Source organism: Vipera berus (genome assembly GCF_964194415.1).
Source record: "Vipera berus genome assembly, chromosome: Z".
Lineage (NCBI taxonomy): Eukaryota > Metazoa > Chordata > Lepidosauria > Squamata > Viperidae > Vipera > Vipera berus.
This window is the reverse complement of record NC_138205.1, coordinates 81,245,478-81,258,027: the sequence shown is the minus strand read 5'-3', so window position 1 is coordinate 81,258,027 and position 12,550 is coordinate 81,245,478.

Genomic DNA, 12,550 nt, shown 5'->3' with positions numbered 1-12,550 from the left:
ATTTCTACATTGCATGTTATATGTTACTGATGACATCTTGTGGCGAAACCTGGTACAGCAAGTAAATTTCCTTTTTTTGTTGTGAGAGCTCACTGAATAACAGAGCTATCCTTGAGACTAAGATAAGGGTGAGAACACCTGGCACTGAATACAACTCTTCAGGAGGTGGAAAATCTATGACTATTATTAAAACAGCCTCCATGGAAGATTTAACTGCAAACAACAACAAAAGGGATGAATACATCCCACCACTTGATTATAAACTGATATTGGACACGATTTTGGCAATGACAGAGCAAATTAAAGCCAAATTGCAAGAAAAATCTGACAACTTAAAGCCACCAAATCAAATTTTGATTTTAAATGAGGAAAAGATAACCCAAAATCAAATAGAAGTGGAAACTAATACTAAAATAGGAGATTTCAAAGAACAACAAAAGCAACCTACAGAAGACATTAAAGTCCAAAATTTAATGGCAACTACAAAACTTGCAACCCAAAAAGCAGCAGCACCTGAAGAAAACAACACCAAGAGTGAAGACACTAAAGGCCTTCAAATACAATATATTGAGAATTCAATTAATCAAAGGACAATCATAATATCAGCTACTACTTTCTACCTAACCCAGATAGAATTGGAAGGAAAAAAAGATTTGACTGATTTAATGACAACTATATTATATCAACCATCAAAAACTGAATTATCAAAGCAAAAATACAATGGTTACAAAGGGGACATCTTCCTTGCAAAACTGACATTTGGATACGCTCCTTGGATTCAAATAAGGGGTATAGGAAGAAAGGAAGATACATTTGAGATTTTAAAGATGCCAAGAGGGAAGCATGATTGGCACAAAAGGAAGGCAAGAGTTAGATTTAAAAAAAACTGAGCTTGTTTCTCTTTTGAGACTTAGACTATAAAAATCTTTTTTATGGATTAAGGGGAATCTCTAAAAAATATAACTGATTTTACATTTAGATTTTAGATCTGTAAAGGTAAACAAATGTAAGCGTTTAGAATATAACTCCGAACTATATCTTAGCACTTGGAATGACATATCAAAAGATAATATTTTAATAATTGATGTACAGTCAAGATGACTTATAGACTATTCAGTGGTTACATTTGAATCATAGTATAGAACAGTGGTGGCGAACCTATGGCACGGGTGCCACAGGTGGCATGCAGAGCCCTCTCTGTGGGCACGCACACCATCACCCCAGTCCTAGGCCTTCAGCTGGGTTTTATAAACTCTTTTTGCTTTAGGCCTCCACCGCTGTGTGCAAAAAAAAAGGTTCAATCAATCAATTTCAACTTCTGCGGGGGGAAAAAAGATCTCGCAAAGTTGGAATTGATTGATTGAACTTTTTAGTCCCAGCCAGTCTGCCGTTACCACTGCAGCCACGCCCACCCAATGGGGCACGCCCACCCAATGGGGCACACCTGCCCAATGGGCCATGCCCACCCAGCACCCAACGATACGTAAGTGGGTTTTGGGTTGCAGTTTGGGCACTCGGTCTCTAAAAGGTTTGCCATCACTGGTATAGAACCTAGAATTTTATATATAAAAGATAGTATTTTAATAATTGTTGAATGGTTAAGGCAAAAAACATATTTCTAATAACTGGTGATTTGTTAAGATGAAAATTAGATTTTAATGGTAAAACATAAGAATGCTTTGTAATGAACAATATAAGTTTTGTAGACAAAAGAATTATTCTTTATTGAAATAGGGAATTGTGGGTTACCCAAAACTTAAGCTTTTTCCTATATATTATGGGCCACTTTAGAATATCCTATTGCAATCAGATAAAATTTAAAAACAGGATATTGATATGTATTAATGAAAATGTATTTTAAGTTTTGTTGATTGACTAGGTTACAACTAGAAATGTACTAACTTGCCTATTTTGACTATGTAATAACCAAGGGAAGTAGAGAGGGCATCTCTGTTGATGTAACCTGAACTATTTACAACTGGTTATTTAATAATAATAATAATAATAATAATAATAATAATAATAATAATAATAATAATAATAATAATAATAATAATAATAATAAGAAGAAGAAGAAGAAGAAGAAGAAGAAGAAAAAGAAAAAGAAAAAGAAAAAGAAAAAGAAAAAGAAAAAGAAAGAAAAAGAAGAAGAAGAAGAAGAAGAAGTAGAAGTAGAAGTAGAAGTAGAAGAAGAAGAGGAGGAGGAGGAGGAGGAAGAAGAAGTTGGAAGGGACCTTGGAGGTCATCTAGTCCAACCCCCTGCTCAGGTAGGAAACCCTATACCATTTCAGGCAAATGGCTGTCCAGTCTCTTCTTAAAAACCTCCAGTATTGGAGCATTCACCACTTCTGGAGGCAGGTTGTTCCACTGGTTAATTGTTCTAACTATCAGGAAGTTTCTCCTTAGTTCTAGGTTGCTTCTCTCCTTGACTAGTTTCCATCCGTTGCTTCTTGTCCTGCTTTCAGGTGCTTTGGAGAATAGCTTGATACCCTCTTCTTTGTGGCAGCCCCTGAGATATTGGAACACTGCTATCATGTCACCCCTCGTCCTTCTCTTCATTAAACTAGACATACCCAATTCCAGCAACCGTTCCCTATATGTTTTAGCCTCCAGTTCCCCAATCTTCTTTGTTGCTCTTCTCTGTACCCTTTCTACAGTCTCAACATCTTTTTTATATTGTGGTGACCAAAACTGGATGCAGTATTCTAGGTGTGGCCTTTCTTATTTTAACTACCCACCCATCATATTGTTTCACAAATACATGTATATGTAAATATTAAAAAAATAATAAAACTTGTCTATAAAAAAAGATGCAGTGCCAATATGCTAATGGAGAGGAGTGGAAGAAAGCAGAAGTACATTACAGTGCTTCAGTGCTTTTGGGGAAAGATACATCCCCTTAAATAATTACACATCCCAAATGACAATCTGCCATGAGAGGTGAAAAACACCACTCCAAAACTCCTTGGCTTACCAGGAAAGAAAAAGTGACTCAGCAAACTGCAGATGACGCAGGCACAAACTATTTATGTAAGGATTTATTTATTTATTTATTTTTGGGACTTATATGCCGCCCTATCTCCCGAAGGACTCAGGGTGGCTAACAACAATAAAAACAACAATACAAAAGTTAAAAAAGAATTAAACAAACAGCCCCAAAATAAATTAGCTAAACAATTAAACATTAAAACAATTTTAAAACACGTCGTCAATCCAGGTCAGCTTGATGAAAAAGGAGTGTTTTGAGGCCGCGGCGAAAGGACCGGAGATCCGGGGCCATCTGGAGCTCAAGGGGGAGTTGGTTCCACAGGGCTGGTGCTCCCACAGCGAAGGCCCTCCCCCTGGGGGTCGCCAGCCGACATTGTCTAGCCAATGGCACCCTGAGGTGGCCCTCTCTGTGTGAGCACACCGGGCGATGGGAAGTCGTCCCCGGCAGCAGACGGTCCTGCAAATATCCCGGGCCTTTATAGGATCCTTTCCTATTTGCCATTTGGACATGGTAATTTGTACTAAAATCAAATTGGTGAAAAAAGGTTTAATGTTCTTACTATCAGATATTTTCTTCCTGAAACTGCCACTCAGTTGGTATATCAAATACTAAGGGGTGCCCTTGAGGGAGCCGGCATCAAAAAAAAAGTCAAGACCCCAGCTGTAACCATGTAAATGCTTGGGTTTTTTTAATTTGTAAGCCATCCAGAGTCATTTTATAAGGAAGATGGGTGTCATAAAAATTTAATAAATAAATAAAGGATCGAAGCTGCCATTTTGACTTTTTTGATACCCATGTGGATCCTGCTGCAAGCATGGTGACTTCACACAATGTTCTGAAATTCAAGTGGAAGCTGGGTGTTGGAATCAAAATTTAAGGGGAAAGCTCCACTTACAGCCACCCACATGGCTTGAACTATGACCTGTACTGAGCTCTGTATTATAAATGAATCAGTCTTTTCTTTCCACTATTGCAAATCAGAAGCATTTTCAAAGGGCAAAGGGGCTTTCTTGGGATCTGCTACAATTTACATGTGATATTCTCTGCAAACATAGAAATACTTGTGGGTTCTGCCCTCTGATGCATTTTGTTCAGTCAGAGCTGAACTTTTCCAACAAAGAGCTGCTAAGGACTATTTTCATCAATTGGCTCACCAACACGTGTTGTTGAGTCAGAGATTAAAAAATAGCGCAAAGCCAACAGACATGAGAAGTGATGTAAGATGATCTAACGATTAATAGCAAGTTCATCTGTCAGACAAAGAGACTTTATTGATAGACAGAGATAAGGAACTACAATTCCCAGTATGCTCCTCACTGGCCAAGCTGAGACTATGGGAAAAGTATAGCCATTACTGAGGGCAGCGTAGTCTTGTGTGGAAATAGGAAATGGCCTTAGATATATTGTTTTAAAATTATGCATTTGCAAAGTAGCATATTACAAAGTGCATTTAAAAAGCTTGCTTATTTTCTGTTCAGCCATAATGTGGGAATGAACATTTTCCGTAATGAAATGGAGGGTTGTGTTGCTTCGTCTCAAAGCATTTAATTTTCAAGATCTATCAATATCATCCAGCAAGATGACATCAAAACAACAACAAAATATTTAAATTAGCATTAAAATTAAAGAAAACACTGAAACAGTCCAGCATAAAATGCTAACAGTTGCATTGTGACCATTATTAAACCAGAATAAAACTGGCTGGTAAATTCAAAAAGTATAGTCTTAACTTGTAACTCTAGAACAACACAATTCACCAAGTTCTCCAAGTTCCAAATGATTTAGACTAATGTTCAATGATCTAGCAAGTGTGAACAAATGATAATAAATCCAGGAGATGTCACCCGAGGAAGGGGAGCCGTAGAACACACCCAAAGAGATACTGTATTCCCAGATCCAACTATCAACTATCTTGAGTTAAAATTGAGAGCCACGCAGTTTTTTTTACTGTTATTGAAAGCTGCAGAGTGTGAAAGCGTCACCTAAAAACATCAAAAGAGAGAAAGAGAAAGCTTTTAGCCCAAATTCTTCCCTGTTGGGCTCTTTTGTAGGTATGCTAAGTCTATTGGAGAATTAACATACCAATTTTGTTGATTTTCTGCTAAAACATTCACAAAATAACTTTTGTGAATTTTATGCAGAATTGACTTGGAAGGCCGGTGTGTGGTGTAGTTGGTTCACATGGTGTAGTAAGATGGAGGGTTTGTTGTCACTGTGTGTTGGGGGGTGGGAGCACAAGGGGAGGCTCAGCTAATCTCAATGTACACATAGTTGTACTTTGACAATAAAGGTTCATTTCATTTCATTTCATTAAAATGACAATCTTGGAGACTCCGAGTCCTAAAAACTGGAATTCATGAAACTCATGAATCACCCATGGTAGTCTTGGGTCTTCTAAACAGCATCCTGAGAAAAAGCAAGGAGTGACTGAAATATACTCATTGTCCATTAGCTATGGTGGTAGGAGGAATTGACCTCTTTTTCTATATTTGAATGAACATTTTATCACTGCTGTAAAAAGCCTTTAAATGCTAATACAGGTAGTCCTCGTGTTACGAATAGAATGGAGCCTGCCCATTCAATTTGTAACTCAAAAATTCATGGGAATGAATCTCATACCTCGAACGAGATCACACCCTGCTCGTTAAGATGCACACGGCTCGTTAAGTGCACATGAGGTATCTTAGGGTAGGGAAGGCTATGGGGGGGCCTAGTGATGGGACAGGCCCCCAAGGCCTCCCTGAACCACTAAGAAACTTCATGCTTCACCCTCCCTTCCTGCCATATCGGACTCACTTATCTTGAAAAGCTCTGTCTCCTCTCTGCCGCGATTCCTGTTTTTGAGGGACAGGAGATGGAAGCTCCTGGGTGCCGTAATATCGCATGAGTTCATGTATCAATCCTCTTTTGCAGAGAATGGGTGCCTGAACTCTCACGCTGTTTGCGGTACTTGCCTCCGGCTTCCCTCCAACTCCAGAGCCACACAGCCGCCACCCCCGGAACAGAGGCTGGGAGAGGCTTCTGTGTGCCTCTGGAGGTCGGATCCAGGCCTCAGAGGCCTGCTCCAAGCTCTGCCACCCGGAACAGACTTGCAGAGGCATGTAGAAGCCTCTCCCAACCCCCGTTCTGGGTGGTAACAGAGCAGGTCTCTGAGGCCTGGATCTGACTTTCAGAGGCACAAATAAGCCTCCCCCAGCCTCATTTCCAGGCAGCTTGGAGGAGGCTTCCAAGGCTCCAGGGACAATGGGGTCACTTCCTCCCCCAGTGTGGTCAGCTCTGGTGGGCCAGATGCAGGTGCGAGGGGCCTGGCCTTCTCTCTCAGTTAAAGGCTTTGGACCTGCCCTCAGGCAGAAAGGAGTTGGGACAGAACAGGAAACAGGCACCGCAAACTCCTTTTGCATAGAGAATGAAAGTTTTTGAGGTCCGTGATTTGGCGTAACTTCAAACACTTGTGCAAGATCACGGACTCCGGAAACTTCTATTCTCGGCACGAAAAGCATTTCCAAGCTGACTCTCCTCTCCCTCAAAGGGAAAGAAACCATGGCAGAGAGGATTTTTGCAAGGTAAGTGAGTCCGGTGCAGCAGGAAGCAGTTGTGAGGAGGGGGGGAATACAGTGAATGTTGCAGAGCCTCTGCAGTAGTTCGTAAGGGCGAACAACTGCCGTGGTGCTGCAAGATTCATAATTTGGGGACTTGCTCATAAGAATTAGGGGGTGCTTTTCACGTAACTTCGAACGGGCGCTAAGTGAACCCTTGTAACAGGGATTACCTGTAATGTGTTTGACATGGATGTATAGATAAGTGTGCAAGGCTAGCTAGTATAGAAGTAATATATGCTTCTGCGATTTTCCTCTTTTTTCACATATAAATGTTCCATTTTTAAAAGTGATTATAGACAAGACAGAATTCTCTACAAAGCATTTCAGAACACTGTCTTTACATATTTATAGTCTCTCTCTCCCTCCCTCCCTCCCTCCCTCTCTCTCTCTATGGAAATCGGATCACATGAAGAATCTTCTTTGGGAGAGTGGAAGTTCAGAGCAGAAGTTCAGGAAGTAAAGCAGTGTGCCTGTTTAGACTTCAGAAATCCAAGTGGGGAAGCCTGCAGAAAAGAACCCCATCATCACAGGGGTACAAGCTCATAGTGTTTTCTGTGCCAGGGCATAATAAATCAAAATTAGGCTTTGTGAGGTTCCATTCTGCATGTTGAATACAAGATAAAATATGTAAACTGGAAATAGGATTAAAAATAATAACCTATTCCTTTTTTTAAAAAAAAATCTCCCTATCCTCCAGACATGCTGAAATAGTAACCATGCTGGTTGAGAGATAATACTTATCAGACAAACAATGCCCCATTCGGTCATCATTTCAGAGATGCCTAAACAGAGAAACAAAATGACCAAGCTGAGCAAAAAAACAGTGGAAATAAACACAACTTCCATATTTCTGCTGGCTCTCCCACTGAGTTTCCTTGTGGGAATCTGGGAGGATCAGAATTCTTGCCTGTGCGGCTTTTTGCCTTTGCACCTTACCAGCAGGCAGGTAAAGCAGGGACAGAACAAGGGATTGTAAGACTGGCAGGGAAACTGTTTCCTTAGTTTTTCAGATTCATATTACTCAAAGTAATTAGCCTAACACCCTATTATTATTTGAAATATGCAAATAAGTACTTGCTTTGTTGCCTATGGCAACAAGCAATACCTTTAGGCAAGTGGGCCTTTGAAAATTCAAAGGAAAGTTGTTCTTTTTGTTTTGTCTGCTAAATAACAATCTGAACCTGAAGAACACTAGTCAAGGATACCACATAATGTGGCCTGTTTTTTCACCAGATAACTGATATCAGGACATAACAACCTAGTACACTTACAATCTTAAAAACATTCAGTATGTCATATTCTTGAAGGAGTTTAGTTTCTCAGTAAGAAAATAATAACAAACCCCAAGTATCTTCTGTCTCTCATTTAGGAGATAATGATGAAATGTTTGGAAGACTGATTACAAAGTGCAGCCAATCAACCATCTTGATCAAGACAGTATCTGGGACAGTGTTGTTTTTTTGTTGTTGTTGTTATTTTACCATTTTCCTTTTTCCATTTCAAACCAGGCACTAGAATTGCAGGCTAAATCACAAATTCTAGACTTTCATGGTAGTGTGGCACAAGTTCTCCAAAGCAGTCAGGAAAGTCCCTTGAACAAGTATGTTACCAAATTTAATACTGAATGATCTAAAGTCCAAACTAGTTAGGCAAATCATAAAATTACATATGTTTACTATATGCATGAGTTTTCCCCAAATTAGTTGTATTCAGATGAATCAGACATTACTCCAGCCAGCTAGCTAATCATTGTGTAACTTATAACCCAGAATATCTGGAGAACATTAAGTTGGACATAGATATTAAGTAGATAACTTGAGCAAAAGGGAACCTGCTTTACGGTATTCTAATTCAATTTTTAGTTAACTGAATCGTCAGCAACAGAACCATTAATCAAAGGTTCCCGTTAACTTGTAGAAGAGCTCAATTCTTTGAATCTAAATTAGATTCAAAACATTCAAATCAGCATTCACATGTTCCATATTGAGGAAAGTGAGTCAAATTCTAATCACTTACACTGTTCTGACCACATTCCCATCAGGTTTTAAGGTATTAGAATTTGATGCTCTAATAAAGTCCCATCCTTTCTGGAAATAAATTCCAATTATATGAATGAAATGCTAGACTCCAACTATCTAGTAATAAAAATCCTGCTAGCAAAGAGCCTTTGAAAGTACATATAGCCTTTGTACCAATTGCAGCATTTCTGTTGATTAGGTGACAACTTAATTAGTGTGCATTGCAGAAGGTGAACTCAATCAACTGACCTACCAGGTGTTATCCTGACACTCATTAAAAAAGTTAGTTCTGAATTAATTTCATGCACAGCTACCAATAAAGACCATTAAGTTGAACTACATCACAGGCAGGAAGGAGCTCACTGTAGCCTTTGACATCACAAATTAGGTCAATACATTTCTTCATCATTGGGGCCAGATTTTTTTTAAAAAAACATCCAAATAGATAAAGTGTAAACACATAAATAGGATGTTGTTGTTGTTGTTAGCTGCGAAGTCGTGTCCAACCCATCGCGACCCTATGGACAACGTTCCTCCAGGCCTTCCTGTCCTCTACCATCTTCTGGAGTCCATTTAAGCTCACGCCTACTGCTTCAGTGACTCCATCCAGCCACTTCATTCTCTGTCGTCCCCTTCTTCTATTGCCCTCAATCTTTCCCAGCATTAGGCTCTTCTCCAGTGAGTCCTTCCTTCTCATTAGGTGGCCAAAGTATTTGAGTTTCAACTTCAGGATCTGGCCTTCTAAAGAGCAGTCAGGGTTGATCTCCTCTAGGACTGACCGGTTTGATCGCCTTGCAGTCCAAGGGACTCGCAGGAGTCTTCTCCATTACCATAGTTCAAAGGCCTCAATTCTTTGGTGCTCGGCCTTTCTTATGGTCCAACTTTCACTGCCATACATTGCAAATGGGAAGACCATAGCCTTGACTATACACACTTTTGTTGACAGGGTGATGTCTCTGCTTTTTAGTGTGCTGTCTAGATTTGTCATGGCTTTCCTCCCCAGGAGTAAGTGTCTTTTAATTTCTTGGCTGCAGTCCCCACCTGCAGTGATCTAGGAGCCCAGGAAAATAAAATCTGTCACTACCTCCATTTCTTCCCCATCTATTTGCCAGGAATTGAGAAGGCCGGATAGCATGTTCTTGGTTTTCTTAATGTTAAGTTTCAAGCCAACTTTTGCACTCTCCTTCTTCACCCGCAACAAGAGGCTCTTTAGTTCTGCCATTAGAGTCATATCATCTGCATATCTTAAGTTGTTGGTATTTCTCCTGCCAATCTTAATTCCAGCTTTTGATTCATTTAGCCCTGCCTTTCTCATGATGTGCTCTGCATATAAGTTAAATAGGCAGGGTGACAAGACCAAGAGCTGACTGTGGCTCAGACCATGAGCTTCTCATTACAAAATTTAGGCTTAAACTGAAAAAGGAGGGGAAAGCACTAGGCCACTCAGGTATGAACTAAATCATATCCCTCACGAATATACAGTAGAGGTGACAAATAGATTTAAGGAATTAGATCTGATAGACAGAGTGCCTGAAGAACTATGGACAGAGGTTCGCAACATTGTACAAGAGGTAGCAACTAAAACCATCCCAAAGAAAAAAATATGCAAGAAAGCAAAATGGCTGTCTGAGGAAGCTTTGCAAATAGCTGAGGAAAGGAGGGAAGCGAAAGGCAAGGGAGAAAAAGAAAGATAGACCCAATTGAATGCAGAATTCCAGAGAATAGCTAGAAGAGATAAGAATGCAAAGAAATAGAAGAAAACAATAGAATAGGGAGGACCAGATATCTCTTCAAGAAAATTGGAGAGATGAAGGGAACGTTTCATAGAACCGGTTAATTTCATCCTCTTCAGCACTGGTGGTTGTGGCATAGACTTGGACTACTGTGATATTGAATGGTTTGCCTTGGATTCGAACTGAGATCATTCAGTGATTTTGTGGATTGTATCCCAGTATTGCTTTTCCTACTCTTTTATTGACTATGAAGGCTACTCCATTTCTTCTGAGGGATTCTTGCCCGCAGTAGTATACCTGATGGTCATCTGAATTAAATTCACCCATTCCTGTCCATTTTAGTTCGCTGATTCCTAAGATGTCGATGTTCAGTCTTGTCATCTCTTGTTTAACCACGTCCAGCTTTCCTTGATTCATAGATCTTACATTCCAGGTTCCTATGGAGAAAAAATCTTTACAGCATTGGACTTTCCTTTCATCACCAGATACATCCACAACTGAGCATCCTTTCGGCTTTGGCCCAGTCGCTTCATTCTTTCTGGTGCTACCAGTACTAGCCCTCTGCTCTTCCCCAAAAGCATATTGGACGCCTTCCGACCTGAGGGGCTCATCTTCCAGCGTCATATCTTTTTGCCTTTTGGTACTGTCCATAGGGTTTTCATGGCAAAGATACTGGAGTGGGTTGCCATTTCCTTCTCCAGTGGATCACGTTTTGTCAGAACTCTCTGCTATGACCTGTCCATCTTGGGTGGCCCTGCATGGCATAGCTCATAGCTTCATTGAGTTACGCAAGCCCCTTTGTCACGACAAGGCAGTAATATGTGAAGGGGATAAATAGGATACATTGATTTAACAAAATATTTTCTTTCCAGTTTGATTTTGAGGTTTGAATCTCAGGGGGTTTGTGGGGAGTAAAAGAAGAGCCATTTCAGCTACATTAACTTTATTAGAGGGGACATGACATCAAGAGAAAGAAACAAATAATTCTTATATTTTGCTCTCAATGAACTCTGTGGTGTGAAAGGGTAAAATCATGGCTACATCAGTTCATCAAAATTGAGAATGCAGGATTGCAAATATCCTTAAATGTTGAGATTTCATTACTATCTGAAATAGACAAAAGTAGATGAAAGAAACCAAAAGTCCAAAAAGCTCCAAAGCAGTTATGTGTGTATTGTCAAGTTAAGAGAAGGGCAAAGTTAAAGGGGAAAAAAAGAGATTTTCTCTTCTGGATGCAGCTGCGATCCCTCTTTCAAAGTCCTCTTCATTGATTGGGCTTCCTAAAGGGAGTGGTTTTCTTAATTTGCTGAGTAAGGTGTAAAGATTATGCCACAGATGAAAATTCTGAGCTTGGAGTGAAGTAGTGAGTTGCAATCCAAAACAGCACATTACGTTTTACAACTCAATCTGAACTACTTTACAATCAGTCAAGAATCTATATATTGAATGCATATTGGACTTTAGAGAATCCAATAGACACAGCTAGATTCTTTCATACTTCAGTCCAGTATATACCAGCCTTGGTGGAGCAGTGGGCTAATGCCTCCTTAAGTAACACCAGCTGCCTGCAATTAGTGCAGGTTCGAGTCCCACCAGGCTCAAGGTTGACTCAGCCTTCCATCCTTCTGAGGTAGGTAAAATGAGGACCCAGATTGTTGGGGGCAATAAGCTGACTTTGTAATAATGCCGCTTGGGGGGGGGGCGAAAGCCCTAATAAGCAGGCATATACATAGAATGAAGGCTATTGCTAAGCACATTGATTTGTGCTTAGAGTGTAAGCCGCCCTGAGTCTTCGGAGAAGGGCGGGATATAAATGGGATTAAAATAAAAATAAATAAATAAATAAATATGACAGTAACCTTTTTAAATTTCTAGAAATTCAGAAGTCAGAATAACCTAAGCCAAGGAAATACAATCTTGAGACACTGAAAAAAGAATGTAATCATGTAAGATCTTTGTACTAACATTTGTACTTTTTCCCATTGGCATGTGATAATGCAAACTTTTACCTTGAGCCAAGCATTGATACTGAGCCCAGCAAGGCTTTAAAAAAACAAAATGAGACATCTTTTAATCCAAGATTAAGCAGTCTGTATTTTATCAACTAGGACAGAGGAGCCAAGGTCTGAAATGTATGCTTAATCCAGACACTGAAATGGTATTTCAGTTAGAGGGAGAAGACTGTTGCATGCTTCATCCCATTGTTAATAT